The 27,890-nt window shown below is 44.4% G+C and overlaps 1 protein-coding gene across 5 annotated transcripts in view; it reads left to right on the top strand.

The window, feature by feature from the left end:
- The window catches only part of RAB27B (RAB27B, member RAS oncogene family), a 111,640-nt gene that overhangs the window by 59,690 nt on the left and 24,060 nt on the right, over positions 1-27,890 (top strand). The window contains exon 1 of one of the 5 annotated variants that reach the window (XM_081881707.1): positions 12,733-13,015. The exons of the other annotated variants lie outside the window; for them this stretch is intronic. The gene's annotated coding sequence lies outside the window, so the exon portion shown is untranslated. Of the gene's footprint in view, positions 1-12,732; positions 13,016-27,890 lie in introns of those variants that run through there. 5 annotated transcript variants of the gene reach the window in all.

Raw genomic sequence — 27,890 nt, 5'->3', positions numbered from 1 at the left:
TATGAAGTTTACAATGCATTTAACTGAGTTTCTGTGAGTTCCGGCTGAAAAAAGGCCGATTTAAAACACCCCACACATAACAGGTCTCCGGGGTAGCTTGTAGCAAAGTATTTAAACAATAACATCACAAACAACTCCTAGATGGTATCCTTCTCCACTTCCAGTTCTCCCACCATGAAACGTGCTTTTGGGAACCTGACAGCAGATGGACATTTACAGGGATCAGGGCTTTTCCTCTTGTCAGATCGCAGCGCTCCTTGGTTCAAGTGGCAGAACGGGTCAACAGGATGAGATGAAAAGAGTCAGTTTCGACAGTTCCAAGAATTGTATAGCTAGGCTGTGCACTGAGAATAGCTTGTTCAGCCCTTGCAGTACACAAGCACCTAGCATCTCGACAGGCAACTGAATCATATCCCTGCTGACGCATTGACAGGGAGGTCAAGTTTGCTCATTATACTTTGCAACATGTTGCCATGTAGTACTAGCACACAACAGCTGATTAACATGACTTTGTTAAGATGTACTATCTCACAGTCCTTTCAAAGAATTAGTCATAGCTCTATTTCCAGTTATTGCCCCCCCCATACCCACAACATCTCATAATTCCATTTCAATCATGTTCTGCATATTAATTTGCACTGTGAGGAATTTATCTTCCTGTTCTTATCTCTGTGACCAGCAAAGTCGAATCATAGCAACTTGGAAAAGTCAGTGATGCCATCATCACTATTCCATTGTAATCTCAGAGGGGCTGTGTGTGTTTCATGGTCCTTATTATTCTGTTCAGACCTGGGCACCAAGAATTGGGTTACTATATGTCCCCAGTTCCCAGGGACAGTCCCCAGATTTACAAATCTGTCCCCGGGAAATGTGGCAGTAGTAGCCTCAGCAGCCCGGAGCCAGCCTGGTAGCGCAGTCGGCTCTGGCTGGCTTCAGGAGCTGCTCGCTGCCACCACCACTGCCTAGGGGGAACCAGGGACGTCCAGCGGTACAGATCTCCTGCCTCCTTCCCCCTTTGTTTTGACAGATCAAGGGAGGCTCAGGAGTCGCAGGCAGGCGGCCGTTGCCTAGGAAGGGCACAAGGCACATGGTTTCTCTGCCAGGCAAGGTGCAAAGCCCTTCTTTCACACCCTGTGAAACATAAATGTGCAGAGTTTTTAAAAAACTTGGCAACGCCCACCTGCCTACGACTCCCAAGCCTCCCCCTATCAGTCAAAACAAATAGGGAAGGGTGCAGGAGATTGGGGGAGGCTCAGGAGTCACAGGCAGTGCGCCATTGCCCAGTTTTTTTAAAAACTCTGCGCAATTATGTTTCACAGGGTGCGAAAGAAGGGCTTTGCACCTTTATACAATATGCATGTGTGTTTGGACCCAGGGTCTTTTGCCTCACCATCCCCACTGCTGATTACCTGTGGCTACTCAGCTTTTTTTAAAAAAAAGTGTCCCCGGATTCATTGAAAAAAATCTGGTAACCATAGCCAAGAAGGTTGAGTAGAGCCCTTCTGAATCAAGCCAACGGTCCATCGAATCCAGCATCCTGTTTCCAATGTAGCCAACCAAATAATAGTACCATAGAACTGCAGAGTTCGAAGAGACCCAGAGCGCCATCTAGTCCAACCTGCTGCAATGCAGGAATCCTGCCAAAATCCAGCCCTGGCTGGGCTTCAACCACCAACAGTTGCGTAGCGTGGGGGTGCAGGGGGGGCCGGCCGCACCGGGCGCAACATGGGCGGGGGGGCGCGCTTGCACTAGCAGCTCTCTGCCCCTACTAAAATCCACGGGTTAGGGAGCCTACGCTCGCTTGGCTTGGCGAGGAGGTCGTGGAAGGGGGAGAGTGAAGCCTTCTGCCGCGGGCCAAAAAAGGAGAGGAAGCCAGGTGGGCGGGCTGGCTGGCGGGGGTCTGGCTGCGCCTGCTGCTGCCGTTGCCACTGCTGCCGGGCTTTGACAGCTTGGCGAAGCGGAGGGAGAGGAGCTTTATGGTAATTGCGGCTCTCTCTCCACTGGCCTTCTGGGTAGTGAACCGAGCCGAGCAGGGAGTCTGGCGAGGGGGCGGGAAGAGACTTTCCCCCCTTTTTTCCACCTCGCCTGGTCAAAAAGGAGAGCGGAGTCTCCTCAGGGCGCCCTCAGGCAGGGCAGGGCAGGGCAAGGCAAGCAGAGCAAGGAGGAGAGAGAAGGGAAGGGGGGGGAGCAGCCAGGAAATGCCGCGGTGTGGAGGGGGAATCAATTAAGGAGAGAAAGTGAAAAGCCTTGGAGAAAGGGAAAAAAGGAAAGAAAAGAGGCAGCTCCGGGAGAGCGCGGGGGAAAGAGAAGCCTCGCTGCTGCTGCTGCTGCTGCTGCTGCTGCTGCTGCTGCTTGGGAGAGTAAATTACTGTACTTGCCTTGCCCCGGGTTAGGGGGCGCAAATTACTTGCCTTGCCCGGGGTGCTGAGAACCCACGCTACGCCGCTGACCACCAACCTTCTGGTTAACAGCCAGGTGCACTGACCCATTGTGCCACCTGAGGATTATGCTTCTCGGAAGCCTGCAAGCAGTCTAAAAAAGTGATAGCTCTTCAGCACCACACTTGCTCTGAATATGGAGATTCTAGGCAAAAAAAAAAAAAGAGGTTGTGCAGAGTCCCTAAGCATGTAGGGGATCTATTTGAGCACAGTTTCTTCTTTGGAGATCACTCATAGCTGAGTAAGATAGACTTCCATGAACATGGTCTTAACAGTGTGTCCGTAAGTGACTGTGGAGGCCAATTCTGGATCCACACGTCCTTCCACAGTGGGGACATAGGTTTCTGGGCAGGAGTTGATCACAGTGAGTGAGTGTCAAGCATGCCTTCCTCTTAGCATGTTTCTCCCTTTCATTCTGAGTTCGAGTGTCTTCAAAGCCCATGACACCTTTGGTAAAGGCTGTTCTACAACTGGAGTGCTTGCAGGCCAGTGTTTCCCAATAGTTGGTGTTTATACTACATTTTTTTAGATTTGCCTTGAGACAGTCTTTAAACCTCTTTCGTTGACCATCAGCATTACTCTTTCCATTTTTAAGTTTGGAATAGAGTAGATGCTTTGGAAGACGATAATCAGGCATCCACACATGACCAGTCCAATGAAGTTGATGTGGAAGAATCATTGCTTCGACACAGCAGCCTCCTCACTGCAGACATTGAGCCCAGTTGTGTGTAAGGTGGTGGAGTCTTCCTCTCAGCTATGAAGCTGCTCTTAACTTTCGGGGGGAGGGAACCAGAAGCTCCTGTTTGCAGGTCTGCCCCGTCTCTTTTAATCATGCCTTTGGAAGAGGCATTAATTCCCTCCTTCTGTCGCAATTCCACAATTCAGTTTCATTCAATACAGGATAAATTCCGAAGATCTTCTACTGAAGATCTGCGCCATTTCCTGGTCTTCCTCTAGTGTTCACCTTCAATGCACCAATCTGGAGAGACAAGAAATGAGGCCTATAATTAATTGGCAGTCCTTGGATTTAATAGACCAGAGCAAATCTCTTTGTTCGCTACTTGAGTTTGCACTCAAATGAAACCAAACGGAGGAGGGGAGCAAGACAGGGAAAATGAAAGTGTAATTGTAGCTACTTTTAACAAGGCTGCAAGAATATTTCATGAAGCAGTTCTGCAGAACCTTTGGTGAAAAACCTGTGCAGGATGTTCAGTGAGGGGAAACTGCCAGTTGTTTGGGAGTTTTAGTAGCTGTTGACAGTATGCTATTAAGGGAAGTACTAGTTTTCAGGTGTGGTGGATAAAGCAAAGGCATTCTTGAAGAAGACTGCTAAGCAGGATATTAAAGGTAAAGGGGACCCCTGACCATTAGGTCCAGTCGTGGCCGACTCTGGGGTTGCGGCTCTCATCTCGCTTTATTGGCCGAGGGAGCCGGTGTACAGCTTCTGGGTCATGTGGCCAGCATGACTAAGCCGCTTCTGGCGAACCAGAGCAGCGCACGGAAACGCCATTTACCTTCCCGCCAGAGAGGTACCTATTTATCTACTTGCACTTTGACATGCTTTTGAACTGCTAGGTTGGCAGGAGCAGGGACCAAAGAATGGGTGCTCACCCCGTCGCGGGGATTCAAACCACGACCTTCTGATCGGCAAGCCCTAGGCTCTGAGGTTTAGACCACAGCACAACCTGCGTCCCTTCAAGCATGCTATTAAGTCCACCTTTTGTCTTTGCTGTAGTGACATTTCAAGAGTTTCACAACCAGTCCATTTCTAAATAGTATTCCACCAATGCTTCAGAAGCAATCTGCCAATTTCCCATTTTTTATTCATGCACTGTGTTCAAACTGCAGCACAAGCACAGTTTACTGCAGTTTTAGTTCGCCATTTTCATTTATTTTAGTTTTTCTTCTTTGAGTTTAATGTTTAGCTTCAACTCTAGGGCAAAACTACATAAGACAAAGAAAATGAACTTGCTGCATCTCAAAATCAAGAACAGATTTTTGAAAACAGAGGCTACCTCCCATTGTTTAAAAGCACTGGGTGGAAAGCAAGACCTTCGTCTGGCAGCTCAAAGAATACAAAAATGGTGTCAAGTGATTTCCTTCGGAAGGCTATTCCAGACCCTCCAAGTGTCCATATTTTTCAGGAACATCCCTGATTTAGAGAAACCGTCATGGTTTCTGATTTGATCCCAGAATGTCCCACTTTTCCTTAGGATGTCCCTATTTTCATTGGAGAAATGTGGGAGGGTATGGATTTGGGTGTCACACAGGGCGCCCCTGAAATTTGAGGTTCCAAGGTATGCCACTGCTTGCCTGCATCAGTGATATGGTCAGGAATGGAAGATAAACAGACCATGTTTTGTTTCATTTCACGACATTTATATACCATTTATTGTAATAAAACCTCTAAGTGGTTTACAAAAAGATAAATGTTAAAATTATCAATAAAAGACAAATAGAAGTGTTAAAAATATTCTTTAAAACAGGTATTATAATTATAATTATAATAATTATAATTATAATTTTTTATATATACCCCACCCATATGGCTGGGTTTGGGTTTCCCCAGCCACTCTGGGCAGCTCCCAACTGAATATTAAAAACACAATAAAACATCAAACATTAAAAACTTCCCTAAAGAGGGCTGCCTTCAGCTGTCTTTTAAAAGTCAGATAGTTGTTTATTCCCAGACAGAGAAGGCCCTCTGCCTGTAACCTCACTTCTCACAGTGAGGGAACTGCCAGAAGGCCCTCGGAGCTGGACCTCAGTGTCGAGGCAGAATGATGGGGGTGGAGATGCTCCTTCAGGTATACTGGGCATATTTGTGCACATTTTAGATACTACTGAGGTTATTTACATACAGCATGAACAAAAAGGTGGTTCCTGCCCCAAGAAGCTTACAGTCAGACTGAGAGCAGAGCGGAAGAATGATGGAAGGCAAGGATGACTGTGAACAATTGCAGATAGACATCATTGCAGATGAAGATGAAGGTGAGGGTGTTAAAGAAGCTTACTACAGCAAATTAACACTGTCGGAAAGTTAATTAAGTCGACATTAGGTGGTTAGCACAAGCTCAGCAAGATGGCGGCCTTTTACTTTGTGACCTTGCTTGACTTCATATTTCTTGTTTGTTTCTGATTAGAAATAAGTTCTGTGCATTGGGTTATTCTGGGGCAATTTGTCTATCCAAAGAGATACTTAAATTTAGAGTCCTCCTTTAATATATAAAAAAGCAGCAACAAACTGAATCTTGTTTGACTTGCTTCAAAGCAACACTTCAAAGCCGGGTCAATTCCCTGTTTCAAAACAACAACAACATAGTAATCACCAGCTTATAGAGGCATAGCTCATTTTTGAGATCTAACTACAACAGCTACCTTGACTCACCCAGCAGTCTCAAATTGTAGTTGCAGGTTGATGGGCTCCTCTCAGCCTTTGAAGCAGCTCAAGGGTTGGATGATTATATGGTGCATTCAGGACTTTGATTGACTGGTGCCTATTTCACTACTGTTCTTTCTAACTCTCAACACTATCTAATACTTGAGTCTTGGGATTAAATAACAGGCAACATTAATGAATACCTTTACAGCACCAGGTCTGATACTGGCTTCCTCATATTTTTACATGACAAGCTATATGTTTAATCAGTTTTATCTCTCAATGTATTTATCAAGGCATGGCATGTTAGTCCATAATTTTATCAGTGTTTTGCGACATCTGAACATTTTTGGCAGCGTCCAAAGGAAATAATCTTTTAATTCTTTTCAGGTGTACTTGTCCAGTACCGTATGTGTTCTTAGAATGCTCGTTCTTATTGCTATTTATTCAATTTAAAACCTCATGGTTCTTACGAATGCTTTTTCCAAACTGATGGCTAAAACATGATTCGCCCTTTTGGTGACTCTTTTCTTTCTATATTATTATAACTAAGCATGTGCTTCTCTAGATCATACTTATAAAACCTTATTTGTTAGTGAGGGAGCAAGCAGCAAACATGCACAGGATTCCTCCTCTCCCCTGGTGGCTGCTGCTCATTGGGGCCTGGGGCCATCTTCCCATGAATTTCTCTAATCAAGGGGTAAAGAACCAGGTGTAATTAAACTAGAATTCCTGTTGGCTAATCTGGCTGGGGTTGATGGAAACTGGAGGGGTTGATGGCCACAAATTCTCCACTTCTGGCTGAATCCCTTGTTAAAGCCTTCTGAGCTAATGAAGGAATTGAGGGGTTGCTCATCCAGTTTGCAGATGGACCAGTTCTCCAACTGTTAAGGTCATATTGAATGCCGATTCTGTTTTCTGCAGCATTTGATACCCCTCCCAGGGACAAAGCTAAAATTAGTTGGTTCCATTGGCTTTGGCTCCAGCTGCTTTGGGCCTTCTGCCCAGAGGCGGTGCATCTTGTTTCACTGGCTGAGGTGAAATGGGAAGGTGCCACCCCACACATGCTGTGCCACCGCCTTACCTGAGAAGTGTGGCGGTGCCCATGAAGCACCGGCGATGGGTTTTGATGAGATCTCGCAAACTCTCTCTGAGATTTCTCCAGAAGCCAGCTGCTTCTCAGCTGCCATTGGGAGTGAATGGGACACCCTTTGGGTGCTGGATCTTGGATTTCTGCCACCCGAGGCATCTGCCTCAGCCCACATCATGGGAGGGCAAGCCCTGTTTCTGCCCTGCCATTCCTATTGGACACTAGGTACCGCTTTGTCTACATAGACTAGAAGGGTTTCAGACAGGAGTTCCATGATAGAAAAATAGGGAAATCCATGTACTAAATAAGCAAACAATGGCTGATAACATCTGTACAAGTGCCAACCTGTTTAGCTGGAGTCTTTTTCAAGAATGCAGCAAGAGGAATTCTGATTTGTCAGCAAAGAAGGTTTATGTGGCTGTTAGCCCAGGGTGGTACATTGTATAGTTAGCTTGTCATGTGAAGGTGACTCCTTATCTCCTAGAGAGATTGCATTTCTTGGAGAATCCAAAGCTAGACTCATTGAAGCATGCTGGCTCTGGAGCTGCAGCCAGTTAATGGCCACAGCCAGTGCTATTTTTCTAGAAAAAGAGGTGCCAGAGCTCCCTATGAACACCTCCCTTGTTCTCTTAGAATGGCAATGTCACCCACCTGAGAATTGTAGCTGGCGAAAAAGCTCTTGTCTCACTTTTCAGAAGTTTGATACAGTGGTACCTCTGGTTGCATACTTTATTCATTCCAAAGGTCCGTTCTTAACCTGAAGCTGTTCTTAACCTGAAGCACCACTTTAGCTAATGGGGCCTCCTGCTGCTGCCGCACCGCAGGAGCACGATTTCTGTTCTCATCCTGAAGCAAAGTTCTTAACCCCAGGTAAGAACTGGAATTTCTGGGTTAGCAGAGTCTGTAACCGGAAGCGTATGTAACCTGAAGCATATGTAACCCGAGGTACCACTGTATTTTTAAATTTATGTGTTTGTTTCAATATTCTATTGTGATTTGGGAGTGTTTTTAGATGAAAATAAATACCAGGAGCAATAAAAAGCAACCAGCATTACGTGATATTTATTGTTCTTCTTATTAATTTGTTAATCACCTTCTACACAACTGTCTCAAGGTGATGTACAAAAAACCCAGCAAAACAGTAAGAAACAAAAACCAGCAAGTACATTAAAACAAACAAACTGAAACCATACAAAATGGTGACCCATGACAAAGACCCATTCATCCACCTGATAATTGCATGGTTTTAAGCTGTTCCAATTTTTTTGACAAGTAAAAAGGAATATGTTTCCATATCATCCCCTCCATTTCTGATGTTCACAACTGAGTGCCATTTCTTATGTAGCCAAGATGGAACCATCTGCAAGCAAGAGGGAGGTATCAGTAGGCTGAGGAAAACACCGAAATTTGCAGAAGTACACACGTGGAAATCTTTAGAGAAAACAACCATTTGGAGGGAACTTCCCAAAACATCCAAACGTGGACCGAACTTGTTCAGTGGGGTCATGCGATGCTGGCTGACTCTTGCAGAAGGATGACAAAAAGGCCAGGAGGAAAGAGGAGTGGAGTCGATGGAGGACATAGCCAACTGACTAAAACATGGAACTGGAGCCTCTTGTTTCAAGTCCTACTTGTATAACCCTATTTGCATGCTGATTTGGCTGTTGCTTGATTGTCGTGTGATGCTGTATTATGCAAGTGGTTATAAAAGTTATTTTTGCCCCATCTTTCTGGGACATCTAAAGCTTGAACAATTCACAGGAGTGGGGGAACCAGGCTTGTGAACTAATAGCATGACAACAGGACAGGGTGTCGCAAACCCATCATAGGAGTTCGCATTCAGATTATTTAATACTAAGTGTGCATAAGGGCTCCTATTTCTGTGAATTCCTCTGTGAACTGGCCCCTGACCCCTGCCTCTCAGACGAATGTGTTGACTGGGATATAACCAGCCTTTTGATTTTGCACTTCTCTGAATTTTGCAGCGTTGTTATTTGGCTTGAAAAAATGTGCCAAAAATGTGTGCTATGGAAATAAATATGTTTAGAAATGCATGTCGTGTGTGTTTAAATGTGTAATTTGCATGTGAATTTTAAAAAGCAGATTAATGCCAAAAAATTGGGGCAGAGTGGATTTATCAATGAAGCATGCATCATTGTCACAGACCAGAAATAGAACGATTCATCTATCCCTACCAGTTCATTGTTAGGCATGAGGAAATGCACAAGGAGGTATAGGCAGTTTTCATTAAAGCTGTGTTCGTAATCTGCATTAGACAGGATCCCTTCAATAATGGTTGCTGTTGTTTTAAAAAATAGCTACACTTACCAGTGACAAATATTTCAGTTATCTAGGGAAGAATTCAGCGTAGCGCTAAGCAGATCGCTCTGTCAGTGCAAACAATTTAGAAGTATGAGAACATTTTTAAAACATTTCTTTTATAAGGATGTTACGTTGTGGGAAAGGATTATAACCCTTGAATATCCACAAAGGTAAAGAAACAATATTTCATTGTTACCAAATATAGTTCTTGTGATATACAGCAGGCAATCTCCAAGCAGAATTTGAAAGAGGGTGAATGTGCTTGTTTTCCCATCAGCCGTGCATACAGGTTAATTTGGTTTTATAGCAATAAATGCTGTGCTAGAACTCCTTGGGCTCGATTTACTTTAAGCCTAATGTGGATTCGTAATTACTTTAATGCTGGGTCTATTCTGCATCTGTATCCTCAGCCAGCTTTTATGGGGAAGGATCACAGCATGGTGGTACTGCTTTGTATGTAGGAAATTTTAGGTGCAGACCCTAGTATATCCAATTAAAACCATCCAAGGTAGCAGGACTGGGTAGGACTTCTGCCTGAGACCTCGGAGCAGTGCTTCCAGTCAGAGTAGACGAGCCTAGGATCAACAGGACCATTCATCTCAGGTTTATATAATTCAGACATAATATATCACACACAATAATGGTTATTGTTTTTATTAATTATTATTCCAGCACAACACTAGTCTGTATAAAGAAGGATAATAATAATAATAATAATTTATTATTTGTACCCCGCCTATCTGGCTGGGTTTCCCCAGCCACTCTGGGCGGCTTCCAACAGAGATAAAAAATACACTAAAATGTCACATATTAAAAACTTCCCTGAACAGGGCTGCCTTCAGATGTCTTCTGAATGTCAGGTAGTTGTCCATCGCCTTGACATCCGATGGGAGGGCATTCCACAGGGCGGGCGCCACCACCGAGAAGGCCCTCTGCCTGGTTCCCTGCAACTTGGCCTCTCGCAGTGAGGGAACCGCCAGAAGGCCCTCGGAGCTGGACCTCAGTGTCCGGGCAGAACGATGGGGGAGGAGACGCTCCTTCAGATATACTGGACCGAGGCCATTTAGGGCTTTAAAGGTCAGCACCAACACTTTGAATTGTGCTCGGAAACGTACTGGGAGCCAATGTAGGTCTTTCAAGACCGGTGTTATATGGTCTCGGCGGCCGCTCCCAGTCACCAGTCTAGCTGCCGCATTCTGGATTAGTTGTAGTTTCCGGGTCACCTTCAAAGGTAGCCTTTGAAGGATGATACCTTGAAAGCTTATGTAGCTTGTGCATAAATTGCACAATAGAGGTGGGGGGGTGGTGGTTTCAGGACATGGAAATTTATGATCCAACATTCAGTAAGTGGCCTAATTTATTTGCTTCTTTGGTTTATCAGGGGCTGAGTTGTTTTTATTTGCCATCCATGTGAGTAAGCTTGCCAAATCACCTATATATGGCAATGCATGTGACCTCTTCAGGAAGAAATTAACATTACAGTTACATGTAAGTACTGTATTGTGCTTCTAGAGTACGTTTCCGAGCACAATTCAAAGTGTTGGTGCTGACCTTTAAAGCGCTAAATGGCCTTGGTCCAGTATATCTGAAGGAGTGTCTCCACCCCCATTGTTCTGCCTGGACACTGAGGTCCAGCGGCGAGGGCCTTCTGGCAGTTCCCTCACTGTGAGAAGCCAAGTTACAGGGAACCAGGCAGAGGGCCTTCTCGGTAGTGGCACCCTCCCTGTGGAACGCCCTCCCACCAGATGTCAAAGGGAACAACAACTACCAGACTTTTAGAAGACATCTGAAGGCAGCCCTGTTTAGGGAAGCTTTTAATGTTTGATGCATTACTGTATTTTAATATTTTGTTGGAAGCCGCCCAGAGTAGCTGGGGAAGCCCAACCAGATGGGCAGGGTATAAACAATAAGTTGTTGTTGTTGTTGTTGTTGTTGTTGTTGTTGTTGTTGTTATAGAGGGAACAGAAACATTCTCTCTCTCTCCCTACCAGGGACATTTACATTTTACTTCCATATTATTTAGCTACTTTTGGACAACAGTTTTGAACTTTTGACTTACATCCGAACTACTGATGACGGACTTTTATTACAGCTACTCATACAAACTCAGTGGCAATTACTGTTATGCTGCAGTGCCAATCAGACAGAACTAAGGGGGGAGGTCTGACTCCCACCCATCCTTAATTTTGAGGCGGGAGGGGTGCCCTCTTCCTGCAGTCTTGTAGCCAAAGCTTTCCAAAAGGTCCCATCAAATGCTGCACCAGGGATTGGTCATTCATATGAAAGAACATGGGTGACCATACTGGAAGTTATGAATGAGTTCAACTTTATATTTCCTCTCTGCCAATGCCTTAACTACACTCATAGAATCATAGAGCTGGAAGGAATCCCGAGGGTCCTCTAGTCTAAGCCCCTGAAAAAAGTATCTCAACATGTGGTCACCCATCCAATTTGAAACCACACTGGAGCCTGCTTAGCTTTGCAAATGTGCTAGCAGTTTTATTGCTGCACCACAGGACCGCTATGTATTGTTTCTTCACACACCCCATTGCTAAAGAGGTGTTATCCGGGCAGGGTTATCAGTGCTCAGCAGAATGAGCACAACAGTCCCCAAATGCAACAGGGCCAACACACCACACTTTGAAGTAAGGGAGCCCCCTGCCCACCCCACATAAAACCATTATCTAAAATTACCTATCTGCATCACTGTACCTGACCCTGACAGAGTTGTACAGTGACAGTAGTACAGTCGCCCTCTGAAGGTTGTGGACTCCCCTTCCTTGATGATCATCCGTCATAGATGCTTTAGTTTAGATTCCTGTATTGCAGGGTGGGTGGGGCGGACTAGATGACCCTCAGGGTCCCTTCCATCTCTACAATTCAATTAGTCGATGATCCTCTCAATGAAAACAGGTTTGGGACCTAAACCTAGTTAATCTGTAGTCACATGCTGACGTTCCTTTTTATTCCTCTTTGGCTGCTGTTTTCTGGCAGAGGATGCAACTTAAAAATCCTTAAATAAGTATACAGTCACAGTGCAAGCCTACATACAGTCTACTCAGAAGTAAGCCCTGTTGAGTTCAATGAAACTTACTCCCAGCTTAATGGGCAGGATTGCAGGTTTATTTTAATTGGGAGAGGGTGTTTTTCTAATCTCCTTAGTAGAGAATTCTCAGGGCAGCCTGCAGCAGGTAAAAACCCAAGTATCACAGAACAGCAGTCAAAACAGACCAATAGCCTCCAGCTGAACAGATAATATTCCCACTTTGGGCACTAAAATGGATCCTTTTAAAACTCGACACCGCAACACAACATAGCCAATTCCTTTCGCCGAATGTCATTACAGAAACAGAGAGACACGCGCGTAAAGTTGCAGCAAGTTCGCCTTAGCAGCCAGCGCTGTGTGCGACTGTGTCGCCAGCCTGATCTGCCCGGGTTACATCCTGTACGTCCGTGCGGACGGTCACGGGGAACGCCTTTCCTCTCCAATCAACCTTTCCAGAGAGCAGCTTCTGTGAGCTCAGAGCTGGAGGGTGGTGCCGAGCGCACAGCAAGCCGACTTTCGCTGCTGGCGAGGGAGGAACGCCACTTTTCCGGACTCCTTTGTCCTCCTCCCCTTTCCTTCATGCTCTTCAATGTTTCCAAGGATTGCTAGATTGCTTTGCGGTTTTCTTTCGCTTATGAGGAGTTGACTGCGGAGGGTGAGAGTCTTTTGGGAAGGCGAAACAAGCATCGGACTCTGTAAGCAGGCACCAAATCCACGGGAAAGAAAAACTTCGCGCCCTGGTAAGTTTCAGGTCGTGTCCGGGTATTATTTTCTGAAACGCCCTGATCCTTACCAGCGAATCGTTTAACTGCTCCGTCGCTTTGCTGAAAGGAAACTCGACCAGGAGATACACTGTAGCAGCAGGCCTGAAAAGAAAACAGCAGGCAAGTTTGGATTATTGTTATTATTTACTACCTGTGGTTTCCTTTTTGTGATTTCTGCGCTAATGGTAAGCCAGGTTTTCAGAGCCCAAACTTTTGCAGAGCAATTCAGAAACAACTTGTTTGAGTGCTGAGCAGCCGGAGATCCCAGGAGCTCAGGAGGGGTTCTCCCCCCCCTTTTTTTTTTTTGCAGAATTACATATGGAGGTTTTAGGTGAGATTGTAAAAAACTCAAGTCACATTGCTGTTTGCTTCTTCTCAGTGTTAGCGTAAAATCTTCAAAGTGGAAGTCTTCCAAAAGAAACTTACCCACTCACTATTATATTACTCAGCTTTTTGAAACATGCTTTGTGCAAAAGGCAACTGCCTGGTTGTAGTATTTTTGTAACGTGGCTGTTCGTTTTAAAGATAGTGATCTCTGATGATGTGTACAGGAAGTGTTGTGTCTACATTAAAAGAAAAGTTTTATCCTGCTCTAAGAAAGGAAAATGTGACCATAGAAGATGATTTGGGCTGCCATAGTATGTAGATTTTCCAGAAAGCAAGCCCCATGGGACACAGTGGGGTTTACTTCTGAGTAAATTTACATAGGATTACACTGTATGAACTATATGCAGCATAGTTTGGGTGCAATCCTGTAGCAATGTACAGGATTGCACCCAGAATGTACAAGCAAGCCCCTCTGAACTCATTGTGACTTATTCCTGAGTAAATGTGTATAGGATTGCACTGTTATTGCCTGAATTGCTGCAATACCTGAACATCTTTAAAGTTGACTCAACGAATTGCAGCGGAGCTTACGCTAAGAAAATACGCCTAGGCACATAGCCTTACAAACTGACATTGACACCTTGACCTTTAGAAGTGTAACTGAAAACAACAGGACTTCCAAATAGCTTGTTCAAGTTCAGTGTGTTGGATGAGTCAGGCAAGTTTGGCTAAATGAGTAATTAAGTATGGGAAAATGAGAAAGCTACGTGCATAAATGAACTAGGAAAAGAGGGGCATCTATATCCTGTATTTGGATTGGTGGGAGTTATGGATAAACATATGTCAAATAAGAGGGGCCGTTTTATACTGCCAGAGAAATGTGGAAAAATATTTTGGGTTCCAAACTGCCTCTGTTAAAAGTTAATGGAAATTTGGCCAGAAACTTCTGTATAGGCAGGATTGCAAGCAGCATTCTGTGGGGTAGCATGTGGGTGCACTTAAGCAATGAGCAGGCTGACACAATTCTGCTCTTTCCCACTGATAAAGCTGCATCTTTGTTTCACCATTTGGCTCAGTGTAGTGGATTTTCATACCAGTGCAACAGAAGGTAACGCTGTGGACTATTTTCACCTGCAAAGATGTTCTGTGTGGGAAAACATTTTTGGACACTGATGCATGCATATGTTGGCTGATGCATGTGCGTAGTGGGGAGCTGAGGTTGGCCTGATATATGTGGAGGACAGCATCACAAGGGAAGTAGTCCCCACTTTTGTCAGCTCAAAGGAATCGTTCGGGCTGTTGTAAACATGTGGTTTTTCACGGGAAAAGCAGGCCAACAGGGTGTGTGCTTCCTGCATTATTCAGTCTGTTCAGCTCCGCATATTGCATTAGGAACAAACCCTTTTAATTGACCCACCAATTCATGGCAAGATTCTGCCATAGTGCAGAAGGGGCCTTACCAGGGCATGTTCCCTCGAACTCAGTAGGGCTCCACCTTCCATAGGTGTGTAGCACTGTGACCTATGAACCAAGAAATCCACCTTTTGAATCTTGCCCCTGCCATGAACTCATTTGGTGGCCTTGGGCAAGCCACTCTCGGTCTCCCCATCTGTAATATGGGCATGTGGGGAGGATAACATTACTGGCTGAATTCACAGAGTTGTTATACAGATTAGAACTAGATAAAGCACCTGAAAATCACTGAACATTGGAAAGTGCTATACAAATGTTAAGATTGGGTCTTAGAAATGTCACCTGTCCATTTTTTTTTCCACCTGGACAGATCAATTCTAGATGCTCAAAATCCAAGACTGGCTTGGAAAGGGGGAGATTATTTCTCTTCTTCCTACCCTCCCTTGCTGTCATTGCACTGACCCCTGGTGGGGCTCTGCCTTCCATTTGCTTGGCTCTGCAGGAGAAAAAGAGAGAGAGAGAGAGATGGAAGAATAATAGAATAAAGGATGAGGATAGTGCATTTTCCCCTTTCCACCCAGGGATGAAAGAATCTGTCCACTTTTGGTTCTCTCAGTTTCATATTTTTCCAATCTTAAATTCAGTTCTCCATGTTTCCGCAGCAATTTGCATTCTCTCCCCGCCCCCAAAATCATGAAAATTCCACAGCATTTTAGCACACATTTCTCCTAAGAAACACATTTTGTATGCAGTTTTGATGAATAAAATGTATTTTTAATGTCGTTTTCCCCAATATCCACTCTTTTACCCAATTATGTGTATTTTGTAAATGCTGTTTGGTAGAGAACTGTATCACAAGATTTGGACAAGTGCGAATTTCGAAGGATGGCTGCATTTCAGTAGTTCTCAGTGTGAATTGGATAGATTCACTTTTAAACGTGTACTGAACTGAATTTATCCCCTGCCCCTACACTGAGGTCATGCTTTTGCCTCTCCCATTTGGAGCCCCAATCTGGACCCATAAAGGTGAATCATGGCCACATGTGCCCTAGGTCAGGTGACAGAAGAGGACAACCTAGGGAGGAAAACATGCTCCAAATTAACCTGTCCCCAACCATAACTTTCATAACTTCATAGATTGAAGAGCATAAACCATGGATGGGCAAACTGTGATCTTTCAGATGTTGTTAGACTACAACTCCCATCCTCCCCAACCATTGGAGCTGAAGGAAGTTGGAGTCTAAGACCATCTGGAGGGCATCATGGTCTCCATCTCTGACATGAAATAGTTCTGCTGGATCGAATCAAGGGCTCATCTAGTTCAGCATCCTGTTTGCCATAGATGCCAACCAAGTGACTCTGCGTAGCTCACAAACCAGACATGAAGGCAGCAACTGCCCCTGGTTATCTGATAAATTACCATATTTTTTGCTCTATAACATGCACCAGACCATAACACGCACGTAGTTTTTAGAGGAGGAAAACAAGAAAAAAAATATTCTAAACGAAATAGTGGATATATGATTTTTGTGGTTCATGCTGTGGCCACAGACATGTGATCTGACAGTGAGTTTGGAGTAGCCCAATGCAAAAATCCTGAGGATCCATGTGGATCCATGCTTTGTAACCACGGAGGAGGGAAGGAAGGGGAACCATGGATCCTCTGCTCACGACTGCAGTAGATCCCCCCGCCACCCGCAGGCATTCGCTCCATAACACGCACAGACATTTCCCCTTACTTTCTAGGAGGAAAAAAGTGAGTGTTGTGGTGCAAAAAATACGGTACTTCTAGACTTGGGTGGTTTTGGATCCAGGGCTGGGGTTGGACCTTTAACAGCCTGAACACCACATTCCTTTCTGGTCAAGCTTCCAGAAGCCACATGTTGGTGGTGGGCAGGACCCGAGGCAGAGCAATGAATGTAAATTTTACCTTGTGTATTAGGGTACTATCTACACCAGGCTTCCTCAACCTCGCCCCTCCAGACGTTTTTGGCCTATAACTCCCATGATCCCTAGCTAGCAGGACCAGTGGTCAGGGATGATGGGAACTGTAGTCTCAAAACATGTGGAGAGCGAGTTTGAGGAAGCCTGATCTACACACCCACCCACCCCTACACCTTAATCCTCTAACCAGGTAAGCAAGAGTCATTATCAGAGTTCAGAGACACCGTCCAGCCAGGCTGAAAGAGTCAAGGTAAATGTGAAGCAAGACCTACTGATGGGTGTGTCCTGGGAAGTGAGGTTGTGGCTGGGCAGGGTATGTGGCCTGGGGTGGTTGCCAAAGTAGAGATTCCCAGGGCTGCATTTGGACCTCGGGGGCTGAGGCTCATCACCTCTGTTCCAGATAGACCTAATCTCTGTGAAGTTGTCCATTTCTTTTTTAAAAGCCTCCTCAGCTAGGGGGTTTTTATGGGCACCTGGAACAGTGAGATCTTCAGCCGGCCCCTCCAACCACACCAGCATGTCTCCATCCCATAACTGTGCTGTAGTCTAAGGACACATCTTCTTGCCACTTCAGAATAGGGTTTTGAAACATTGATTTCACATACCTTGCCATACCTTGAAGCTCACAACAGTGATTAAAGTGGAACAAATATCATGTTTGGAGTTTCCTTCTGTAGAAATCAGCCGTGTCCGTGATTTTTTGCCTCTGAAACTTATGAGAAGATTGGCGGAGGAAGCAACTTATTTATTTATTTATTCAGCAACACATACAAAAGTGTGTTTTTTTATAAAAAAACACATGAAGAAATAGACAAAATAGAAAAAACAAAGAAACTAAGGATATAGTATATCACCATAACAATAGTTAACTATTAACCATTAAAATTTTTAACCTGCTATATTTTGCATAAATGAGTTCCAAATTTCAACTTGACTTGGAAAACAAATTGTGGAGCTGACTTATAAGGTTGCACAGTACATAACATTAGCAGTAGCTGTGTGGAACATGTGTTCTCTAGACCAGGCAGTATTTTGACAAATCAATAAAATCTTCCTATTAATGTAGTAGAGGCAGAGCACCAGTGGAAATTATATTTTGACGTTTCTGATGCTGACATGCATGACTACCAAAGCAATGAAACTAGAAGTACTTAAGGCATATTTGTTCAGAAGATACATACTTAAATTTTAAATAAATGTTTTATGGAACATGGTGCATAACCTGGCACCCTCTTTGTTTTTATTAAAGACTGGTGTCTATTACGAACTGAAAGCATGATCCAGGAGATAGATGACAGATAGATAGATAGATAGATAGATAGATAGATAGATAGACAGACATATATATATACAGTGGTACCTCGCAAGACGAATGCCTCGCAAGACAAAAAACGTGCAAGACGAAAGAGTTTTCCGTTTTTTGAGTCGTTCCGCAAGACGAATTTCCCTATGGGCTTGCTTCACAAGACGAAACATTTTGCGAGTTCTTGCGAGTTTGTTTCCTTTTTCTTAAAGCCGCTAAGCCGTTAATAGCTGCTAAACCGTTAATAGCCACTAAGCCGCTAATAGCCGTGCTTTGCAAGACGAAAAAACCGCAAGACGAAGAGACTCGCGGAATGGATTAATTTCGTCTTGCGAGGCACCACTGGAGAGAGAGAGAGAGAGAGAGAGATAAAATCCCAACATAATGTCACACACAAGTGTGACCAAGAAACAGAATATGAGATGGAATCAAACAGGCTTGATTCTTAATGGCTGAGGTCCACAAAACAGTTTTCTCCCCCATGCCAGTGGTGGGGGCTTGAGCGCAGTCCCTTTACATTCTTACATTTACATAAGTGCATGATTGCCATTCATTATTGGGAGGCGGGGAATAAAGTGCTGCACTTAGAGAGAGCATTGCTGCAGCAGAAAACCTGTTCTCTTCTATGGATACTGGCCGGCCACAGCAACAGAGACCTCATGGGAGGGGTAGCTGGTAACCCTCCTCTGCCCTCGAAAGTTTGCTTCAGGATCTGCAGCAGAGAAGCAATAGGATTATGATTTGCAAACGCAGGAGTGTGGAGAGGTGAATCTTTCTCCCCATCCCCTGGCAGAATGCAGATGGGAGGGAATAAGTATTCTTGAATGCCTCTTCTCCCTGACATGCTCTTAACTAGTCACTTACATAAAAACCATTTCCTGACGTCCTTCAACTATTGACCAAGTCCTGTTGTAATAGCAGCCAAGAAGTGGAACCACGACAGGGTTCTGGATGGGTTCAGTTCTCGATTAGCTCCCACGAAGTTATCAAAGACAAAAGAAGTGGGCTGCCATTATTGGCAGACTTATCTGAGGGAGCAAGGTCAAACCTCTCCCATTCCGCCTTTCAAAAACTGGAGTAACAAAGAGATAAGAGGTGGATTTAGCATCTGCTCATGGTGTGCCTGAGAACACACTTCTTTTTTCTCCCACGTAGGGGAACAGCTGCAGTAAGCGGATGTATTTCAGGGGCTAGAAACCTCTGAGATAACAAAGTGAAGCACCGAAGTGAAAGGAAAATATAGCCTGTAGCTACGCTTGCGTGTTGCTTGGGAGGGTGTGAACTGGATCAGAGACTTCCTACTGAACGACTTGCTAAAGGTATTAAATTACCTTTATGTAAGGAGCTGGAAAGACAAAAAACAGAATAGAGATGAAAGAGAGTTGTGTTTGGAAGCCCAAGAATGTAAAGCAGGTTTGGAACCTGTGACACTCCAGGTGTTACTGGACTACAAAAGTGTCATACTCCCTGATGATTGACCATGCTTGCTGGGGCCCAACCACAGTTTCATTTGCCCTGTGATTTCGAGTCTGAGAAAATTTTGTTTTTATTTTGTCTTGCCACGTTCCCCAAGAAAACCTGCTGTTTACTGCTGAATTTCAACAATCCACAGAAAACCCAGTTGATGTTCTGGTTCAACAGCAAACTGGATTTTCAAAGGGAAAGCAGAAGGACAAAAAACAACAGCACACCACCCTCTCAGAATCATGACTTGAAATCATGAGACAACCGAAACTGTGGATGGCTTGAAGTTCAGAGTCCAACAACATCTGGAAGGCTACGTGTTCCCAGCCTTTCTGTAAATGATCAGAGCACACAGTTATCTCTCACCTGAAAGTTACAGTGCAGTGTGAAGCAACGGCAGCTCAGGATGTCTGGCTATAGAAGTTATTTCATTCTTTATTCAGAACTTTACCCATAGTGTAAAACTCTGTTCATTTACGCTTGGCAAAAAATCCTGCCTAAAGACTCGTATTGACTGTAAGGTTTAAGAAAGTACTTTGGGCTATACAAACAAAACCCCTTTTGTGCCAAGATCTGTGCATATGTATGTGTATGGATGGGGTGGAAGTATCCTTCTGTTCTGCAGGCCTTCACGGCTGTGGAGTTTCCTGTTTCTACCAGCTGAATATATCAGCAAGTGGAAGTGACACAAGCAGCATACTCATTGGTGCCAACCCACAGAAGGCCCTGAAATGGGGTGTCCTGGGACAGGGCCTGAGTGCTGGATCCCAACTCTGCAAACCAGAGGTGACATTAATTGTGTGAATGCTGACATGTTTGGTTACTGAATTATATAGCGTAAATGAATGTGGTTAATGCATACATTTTTGCTTTGCAAATAGCAGCTGTGTGTGTGTGGTGGGGAAACCTGAGCAGCCTCAGGACTGGGAGGGGTGGGGGAGGGAAAGTTTAACTCTCTCCTTTCTGCTGTTCTGGCAAAAATCACCTCTCTGAAGCTATATAATAATAATAATTTATTATCTATACTCCGCCCATCTGGCTGGGTTTCCCCAGCCACTCTGGGGCAGCTCCCAACAGAATATTAAAAACAATAAAACATCAAACATTAAAAACTTCCCGAAACAGGGCTGCCTTCAGATGTCTTCTAAAAGCCAGATAGGTGTTTATTTCCTTGACAGTTGATGGGAGGGTGTTCCACAGGGCGGGCGCCACTACCGAGAAGGCCCTTTGCCTGGTTCCCTGTAACCTCACTTCTCGCAGTGAGGGAACTGCCAGAAGGCCCTCAGAGCTGGACCTCAGTGAACGATGGAGATCGAGATGGTCTTTCAGATATGGTTCTGTGGGCATAAGTTAGATGTTCATTTGAAACAATGGAGGTTGGTCCACTAGAGTGAATGAGGCAATGCCATGCCAGCCTTGATCTGCCATTAGCCAGCTCCTTTACAATCAGTCCAGGTGGTGGTAGCATTGCCTGTCTGCTTCCTTCAGTCTCAGTACTGGCCATGTAGAACTGACCTGCGGGAAGGAGAAGGAGGGAGACAAAGCTTGCAGGAGGCATCTCTGCCTGGCATTGACTCTGCTGCCACCTAGTGTTGACCTCCTTGCCTTCTGCCCTAGCAGCCCCAACAAGCACCAGATGCCGCTGGTTCAGGTTTCAGAAATCAGATAAGTGTTTCTTGCAAATGCAAGTAGGTTCTGATGCCACACAGCAAAACATCTACACACACACAAGCCACAATTCATGTCAGAAGTTAATGTGTAACCTTCAAGCAGGATGGCAGTGCGTGTTGCAGCTGTAGAAATGAGGTTTTCTTTCTGGACCGCAAAAGCGAGATAAGGAATTAAACTTCTCTTTATCCCATCCCTGCTTCCTCTCAGCTGTTATTTGCATAATATGTTTTATGTGTGTTGATTGCACTCGCACAATTAACTCTATGTCTTGTTTGGCCGTCTAAAAAATGAAAGTAAGGGTCAAACTTGAGGTGGAAAGCACATGAAACTGGGGAAGGGGGGGTCTACTCTTTACACTTAACTGAGTAAATGGGAGAGTGGGAAGAAACATGCCCCTCCTTGCCTAATCTCATTGAGCTCCGTAAACTGTAAGTAGTTTTCGTCCTGCCTGGTTCATTTCCAGTATTGGAGTCGGGGCAGGAGAAATTTTTTTAATGTTAGGAAGTACAACAGGGTAAGGCAGGGGAGAGCTATGAATTTCCCTCCCTTCCTCTGCATCGTCAACATTTTATTATAAAGAGGAGCACCCATCCTTACTTTATATGTGAATGAGGCAAATACAAGGGTACCTTGGGTTAAGTACTTAATTCGTTCTGGAGGTCAGTTCTTAACCTGAAACTGTTCTTAACCTGAAGCACCACTTTAGCTAATGTGGCCTCCTGCTGCTGCCACACCGCCGGAGCACGATTTCTGTTCTCATCCTGAAGCAAAGTTCTTAGCCCGAGGTACTATTTCTGGGTTAACAGACTCTGTAACCTGAAGCGTATGTAACCCGAGGTACCACTGTATATGTAATATAGCACGCACACATACGCAGTTGCCCCACATGCTTAGTTTGGGCCTTAAAAGCCCTTTAAACTTTGACTGAGTCATTCTCCCCTTAAAGAAAAGAAAAAACCTCTGGTGCTTGAAGAAGCTGTGCAAGAGGTTTTGCACACAGCTGTGTTTGCATGCCCATCTCGGCCTTGACCTTGAGAAAGTTTGCACAATAATAAGGAGCAGTTCTCATGATGGATAGCGATTGTACCTGCCTCCTGTGACACACTAGGATAGTTTGTGCCTCCTGTAAAATCTGCTTCAGGGCGTAGTCGGCGCCTATTTAAAGCCCAGGTATGCACCCTCCCTCACAAGATACAGAAACTCTGGAGGCAGACACGCCAAGGCACACACTACACGTAACAGCCACATTGTAGGATATTGGCAAACAAATGGCAGGAATGTTAATTTGAAAGGTGACCATAAAGATGGATTGTAGCTGTGTCGGTGGGCAAACCTCTTGCCCTTTGGTCTTACTCTTGCAAACTCATGCTTTGAGCCACCAGCCATATGGGAGCAGGGAAACAGATGGAGAAAGGGTTCAGTGTTCCCATCACTTCTCTGGTCTAAGTTTCTGAAGTTGCTTTACTTCTGGGCAAAAAAAATAATATTAAGGTGTGAGCATGTAGTTAGCTCCTGCATTGTGCTTCTAGTCAGTAGCTGTGCCGGTTCCTCATTTTATGTCTGTCTTCCCACAGTGGACCTTAACTCTTTACTTCCAAGCTCTTAAAGCACTGCAATCTTCTTTTCCTTTTCTTAACCTGTGGTGTTAGTGCCAAGCAAACAAATAGGTCTGAGATGAGGGTGGGGATAGGTGCGCTGGTTGGTTGGTGATGGCAGAAAGGATCCAGGAGGGGGAAAGCTATGCTGTTCTCCCATGGAGAAACAGGGTCTCACTCCGGTGAGAAATTGCAGGTTCCCCCCAATGCAGCCTGTTATCTCCCCTTGTCCCATGTTCATTTTGTAGATGGTGACAAAAAAGGATAAGGTGGACAGACAGAGAGAGAAAAAGAGGACATAATCATGCATGTTCCCTAGGTGCCAGTTGACTCCTTTGGGCATGCAACACAATGATGCCCAAAAAACGTGGTTGACTTGCCTAAGATCCAGGACAAAGCGCCACATTTCGGACATCATTTCCGGCTTTGAACTCCAGGACGTATGAGAGCCCTACACAATGGTCAAAGATGAAGAAGTGAATCACAGCCATTTCCCACTTGCCACTTCTAAACCTGTGTTGCCTCCCACAGTCAAGCTGTGGGTCAACATGTGTCCAAATCCTATGCCTGTTTTTGAGTAATGTTCCAGAGATGGTTTGACCTCCAATCTACACGCTTGTTGAGCCATTCTGAAGACACATCTGGATTTAGTTTGGGTTGGGGGTGGGAATCAGGGTGGTTTTGTTTGTAAGTAGGGCTATTTTTTTTGCCTTAAGGTGAATTGCTCACTGGTTTAGTGGACTAGCAGACCCGTCAGAAAGGTTCAGCATTTTAAGGTGGAGCCGATTGTGCCAGAGGTGGGGTCCTTCCTGCTGAGTCACAAAATAGCAGTTCCTTCTGCTTCCACGGAACCTGCATTTCCACTTTGCCTGTTACCTGAGTCCTGCTTATTAATAAGGTAGGCTGAGTTAGCTGTAGCTTATTGTTTAAATGGCTGGGGAAGGAATAAAGGATGGGTTTGGGGGATCCCAAGTCTCTTGTCACTGGTAGTCATGGAAATGAGGAACAACAGCCCCGAAATGAATGCATTTAACGTTTAAATCTATATAAGTCAAGTGAGAGGGAGAAAGCTATGACTTGAGAATGGGGGTGAACAAGATCATAAAGCAGTGAGGAGGCAGGAATGTTGCTCCAGGAAGTTAAGGGTCAGGGGAGATAAAGGTTTTAGCAGCAGTAGGGGAAGTCTTCTAAGAAAAAAATGAGTATTTTCTTCCTCTGTTTTAAGTTTGCATCACAGCGGTTTCTTCACTTAGTTCCAGAGTTTTCTTGAAAGCTTAAACTCAGGCAGCTCAGCATTAAAACCATTAAAAATATGAGATTCCTTCTTTAGAAAATGCTATCCAGAGCCCCTTCACTCATGAAAGAAATTCTGAGAATGTGGCCTATGGAAGCCTATGGAATAGGGATGGGAAACTGTGGCTCCTCAGATGTTGGATCCTATCTGCACAAGCCAAGGATCAGAGGAGCTTTAGTCCTACACCATCTGGAAGGCCACAAATTTCCAGCTTTGTTGTAGAAAATAAGAGATAGATCACCAGAGGCAAGAAGGCATCTTTGTCTAAATGAAGAAGACAAAGAGGAGCATAAACTTTCACAAAAGAAATGCAAGAAGACAGTAAAGAATGCTTTGAAAAATTGAGGAGCCTTGGATGACAAGGGAGTCAAAGGTGTGCTACTGGAGACTAAGGAGATTTCAGGGAAGGTGAATGAATTATTTTCTTCACCGTGGAAGATGCAAGGCAGGTTCCTGTAACTGAGCAATTTTTCTCGGGAAGGGAGTCTGAGGAACTGAGGCAGATAATGGTGGTAAGAGATGGAGTTCTAGGCTTATGGACCGACTACTGACAAATGACTGAGTCCAGATTGGAAACACCTGACAGTTCTTAAAGAACTCAGATGCGAAATTGTTTGTCTTCTAACCCAAATATGTAACTTATCCCTAAGATCAGCATTCATTTGGGTGGACTGGAAAGTGGCCAAATTCTTGAAGAGGGATCAAGGGGTGATCCTGGAAATTATGAGCTATTTACTTAACATCTATTTTGGGAAAACTGGTGGAAGGCATTATTAAGGATGGAATCGCCAAGTGCATGGAATAACCAGTCCTTCAGAAGCAGAGCCAGCAGAGCTGCTGCAAGAGTAAGACCTGACTCATTAAGCAATTAGAGTTCTTTGAGAGTGTCAGCAAGCTTATAGCTGATCCAATCAACCGTATGTTCTTAGACTAGAAGTGTCTCGCCAAATGTTCCTGAGTAAGCTTACCAGTCCTGGAATAAGAGGAGAGGTTCTCCTGTGGATCTGGAACTGTTTAAGAAATAGGAAGCAGAGAGTATGAATAAATGGGCAGTTCTCAGTGTAGAGAATATAGAAGGCAGAGTCCCTATTTAGCCTGGAGAAGAGGAGGTTAAGGGGTGATATGATAGCCATGTTCAAATATATAAAAGGATGTCACATAGAAGAGGGAGAAAGGTTGTTTTCTGCTGCTCCAGAGAAGCGGACACGGAGCAATGGATCCAAACTGCAAGAAAGAAGATTCCACCTAAACATTAGGAAGAACTTCCTGACAGTAAGAGCTGTTCGACAGTGGAATTTGCTGCCAAGGAGTGTGGTAGAGTCTCCTTCTTTGGAGGTCTTTAAGCAGAGGCTTGACAACCATATGTCAGGAGTGCTCTGATGGTGTTTCCTGCTTGGCAGGGGGTTGGACTCGATGGCCCTTGTGGTCTCTTCCAACTCTATGATTCTATGATTCTATAAAGATTGGTATTGGGATGTGCTTTTTAACTTGCTTATAAGTGGTGTAAAATTAGGAGTTAAGTTGTGAGAAAGCCAGGGGTAATGACAGTATCAAATTGTTCTAGGTGGTTAAATCAAAAAGTTTGATTTTGAGACGCTCCAAAATGATCTCTCCAAACTGGATGAATGTGTAGTAAAAAGATAAATGCAACTCAAATTTAAACTGATGCACACAAGAGGAAGGATTCCTAACTGGCAATGACTACAAGGCAGGTTCCTGTAACTGAGCAAGCTTGGGGGTTGTAAAGGATAATTTGATTAATATGCCAATCCAGTGTGCGGCAGCTGTGAAAAAGGTGAATTCCATGTCTGGGATGGTTGGGAAAGGGATTGAAAATAAAGTGACCAACATCATAATGCCCGTTATACAAACCTGTGGTGAGACCATTTTGAAATACCATGTACAGTTCTGGTTTCCTCACCTCAACAAGTATAGCGTAGAGCTGGAAAAGGTTCAGAAAATGGCAACCCGAATAATCAAACAGACAGGCATCTTGCAATGGTGGGAAGCATTGCCTCTCTTTCTCCCCCACTAGCCATCCTTCCAATTCCATACATAGTTTCTGCCAAGGGAATTGCTCCTTGCACCTTGAAGAGGGAGTTGAAAATACATATAATTCAAGTAAGGTCTCAAAGGGAACATGGCGTGTCAGACAATGCGTCATTGTGTGTTTGCACTGATGCAGGAAGTCAACATTCACTTCCTGCCTCCCAGATAACAAGATTAACTCTTTGGGGTTTTTTGTTGAGATACCATCCACAGACGGTGATAATTTCTTGCTAATGCAAAATACAGCACTTGAGTTGAGTGCCCTTTTCCTCTGTGCAAGTGTGCTGCGCTGGCAGAAGGCTGTGAAGGGGAGGACCAGAAAGAGAAGCAGGAAAGGTAACTCATCCTAACTCCTGATTTCAGCCTCGCCAAAAGGAAACTCCCTTTCCCCACCTTTCTCTGCGTGAGAGACGCTTAGTATTTTTCACTCTCGCCACCGATTAGGCTCTAAAAACTTGCAGAAGCAGCTGCGGGTTTAACACCTTGACAAGGAAGGTCTCAATATCTTGACATATGCTAAAGGAAGCTGGCTCATCTTTCTAACTGCATTTTTGTGGGCACATCACTAGTTTCAAATGAAGCATTTGTTCTTTCCTAGACTTCGCGAAGGAGATGCAATGCAGGAGGATAAAAGCAAAGGGGAGGCATTTCTCCCCTTTCCCAAACTTGTAATATTCAATCTAGTTGGAGGTTCCTGCAGCTTTGAGTCTTAGAACTGATCTGCTCCATCAATTTCCATGTCTCTGCCATGCTTGTTCTGCGGTCCTGATGTCCATAAAAGCCAAAACATGCCTTTTTGTTCCTTTAGCAATCTAAGCGATAGGCCTGGGTGACTGCAGACAGCATGAATGGCTCAGTTAAGAGTGTCATCCCCAAGCAGGGTTCCTGTGGCTTTCATCGATTTTTATATTTCATATTCTTTCTTCTTTTGCACTGTTTACATTCCCTACTTCACTTCACCTAGGTGCATATATGCACATCTGCCAACTGAGCATAGCATTCTATGCCTGAAAGTGGACTATATGCCACAAAACCTGATGCCATAATAAATTTGTTCGTTTTTTTAGGTGCCCAAGGTTCTTCCTGGCTCCCCCCCCCCTTTAAGCTCAAATTAACACTTTTTATTGTCATATAGTTCAGACATCTTAGCACTTTTTTGTGGCGGGAGGGGGGTCCAAACAATAACAAGTTGGAAGCAAATGGGAAGAAAATGGCACATTTCACTAGATGTGACCACACATTCCAGCACCCTACCCCATTCCTTAGAAACTACACTAGCATAATTAAATACTAAACACACAGAGATGCACGGGAAACCAGTAGAGAGAGAGGTGCGTCCTTTCCCTACCCAGTCTTTCAGTTGGGGAGTTGCTTTGGTCTTCCAGCATTTAGCAATGCAAATTCTGGCTGTCTCTGGAAGAGTTGCAATCACATCTAGGTCTGTTGGACTCTCCTCCAATCTCAGACCGCAAAGATGAGCTGTTTTGAGAGTGTGTGGCAAGTTGTAAACAGTGTTTTCTCATACCATCTCAAATAAGCTGTTCCATAACTTTTTTTACACTGCCAGAAGATATGCTAATAATCTACTCTTAATGATCCACATCTCCATCAGAGCATATTTATTTTATATAGTCTGGTTAGTCTATGAGGAATAACAATGAGAAAGATTGTCTTGAAGAAATTCTTTTTGAGAGTAGAGATCTGGGAATGTTATTAAACAACCAAACCCATTTCTCTTGTTGGATATTAGAATTTAATTTTATCAAGTCTGTCACCCATTTAATGCTATAT

The sequence above is a fragment of the Podarcis erhardii genome (genome assembly GCF_964252035.2).
Source record: "Podarcis erhardii genome assembly, chromosome: 11".
In the NCBI taxonomy this organism is placed as follows: domain Eukaryota; kingdom Metazoa; phylum Chordata; class Lepidosauria; order Squamata; family Lacertidae; genus Podarcis; species Podarcis erhardii.
This window is presented reverse-complemented; position numbering and strand designations above follow the sequence as displayed.